Here is a 2495-nt window from a genome sequence, read left to right on the forward strand (position 1 = left end):
GGACTCTGCCCTTCTGAGCTGGGAATTTCTGGTTAAAGGTTTATAGTGCCTGAATATTTGAACTGTATCTTACTGAAATTGGTACACCTTGTTTGCTGTAGCATAGACTAGATCCAGGCCTGCTGAATCTAGCTTTGTTTATATGCTTGTTGTTTGTTTGCTTGTTATTTCCCTGGAACGCTAATTCCACCTAATACGGCTTCTCAGCTTCTGTGGATCACTAGTGATATCTGCATTGCTTACTGTACTTATTTCCTTGTTTCACTTGAAAGAAAGTTACTGTTTGTCATTTTGCATTTAAGTTACCTGTAACACATTGCACTTAAGTTACCTGGCACTTGCTCACTAAAGCAATTATATAAGTCAGCACTAAAAATTAAAAGCACTACACCCTCACTCCCCACTGGCCCTTGTTTTCAATTATAAAGGAATTCCCAATATTATTCTAGCATGTCCAAAGGTCAGTTGTCAATCTCCTCTCTGGTCCAGCTGGTGAATCTAGGAATCTTGAGGCAATGTTACAACTGCCTCATGTACACAGACAACCCTCTCCTCCTCCCAACAAATTCCAACACGTGAGAGATGCAACCATATAGCCAAACTGGAGGATAAGCTCTCTCAACTCAGTACTGGCATAACCAGTCAGGAGGAGAAGGAAACCACACTCACTACAATTCCAGTCTCACATAGACCTACCACGACAGCAAACCAAACACATAATCACACAAAAACATACTCGGAGGCTCTAAATAAAGATCTGCCTAAGCAGCAGAGACCTCCAAAGCAGACACCCAAGCAACCGCTACCCCAAAACAAAACACGTGCAACACCTATCTCACAAAGCCAGTGTGCCGAACAGTCACAGCCCTTAAGACTAAACAACACACCTGATACACTTGTAATAGGTGACTCTATTGTCAGGCACACTGACGTCCTGCTCACCAGGCTGAACAAGGAGAGGGTCACGGTGAGCAGCCTGTCAGGCGCTAGGATCCGCCACATAACACAAGCACTCAGGTCACTCCAAGGCAAGTACAAATATGACTCAGTCATTGTCCATGCTGGTGTGAATGACCTGAGATGTACCTCCCTGGACTACATGAAAAGAGACATAGAGGAGCTCTCTGAGCATGTAGTCCAGGCCGGTATGACCCTGACCTTGAGTAGCATCTTACCCTCACCAAGAATGATGCCACAATATGAAGACAAGATGATCAATTTCAGCAATTGGCTTAAGTACTGGTGTCATTCAAAGGGGATCCAATGCCTGTCAGCTTGGGATGATATGCTCGACAAGCCACGATGCTTCGCTGGGGATGGCTTGCACCTGTCACCCCTGGGCTTTCGGATATTGGCAAAGGCTCTTGCTACCCCCATAGTGCCTTTTTAGGCAAGGCTCAAAAGACAAACCCACCTCCATAGGTATCACAAGGGATAAGAAACTAAGAGTAATGCTACTCAACGCCAGAAGTCTAAACCTCAAGATGCACGCACTCGAAACTCTCCTTAGCATGGAGAACATCGATATCTGTGCAGTAACAGAAACCTGGTTCAGGGCTCCGAGAGCACCCCAGCACTACCAGGTGATACCTCATACCATCCTTTTCGCCCCAAAACTTGGACGAACCACAAAAGGAGGGGAGTATCGATATTCATCAAAGATACCCACACCTCCAGGTTGGTGGCAAAGCACGAAGCATCAGAGACTATCCATGTGCAACTAACAGTGGGTAAAACTGCCTTCCAGTTTATAGCCTGCTACAGACCACCCTCCCAAACCCAGGAACCCCACTCGGCCTTCCTGAGAACACTGGAAAATATGAAGGTCTCTCCAAACACCATTATATTGGGACTTCAACTACCCAAACATAGACTGGGAGCATTACTCTAGCTCCAACACCCTAGCCCAAAGGTTCCTAGAATTTATAAACTCAAATGCTATGGAACAACTTGTTACCACTCCCACAAGAGGGGAAAACATACTGGACCTGATCATCACCAACATGGGGACTCTATGCTCCAGACCAGAAGTGTATCCCTCACTGGTAAGATCAGACCATAAACTAATCTCACTGGATATTCACATCCCGACCCCACCCCCTGCCCAGAAAACCACAGTGAAAACCTTCTCTAAAGCAAATTTCACACTCCTCAAAACCGAGGTGGAATCCTTCAAAGCCCCCGGGCCTGTGGAAAATACGGCCCAGACCACAGAATCCTTTATAAATGCATTCTATGAACACCTTCAGAAATGCATGGATCATGCCATCCCAAATAAAACCAAGACCCAATCCTCCAAAGGCAGACGTCCTGTCTGGTGGACCCCAGCCATAAACAAACTATACAATAGAAGGAGGAAGCTACTAAATGATAGAGCAAAATCCCAAAAAGGGAAGGCATCACTGATCAGTATTAGCAAAAAACTACGGGCACTCATAAAATTGTCTAAGGCCAGCTTCGAGAGAAAAATTGCACATGACACTAAGGATAATCAC

This window comes from Protopterus annectens, chromosome 4.part0, assembly GCF_019279795.1.
Source record: "Protopterus annectens isolate FY-2018-M chromosome 4.part0, PAN1.0, whole genome shotgun sequence".
NCBI lineage: Eukaryota > Metazoa > Chordata > Ceratodontiformes > Protopteridae > Protopterus > Protopterus annectens.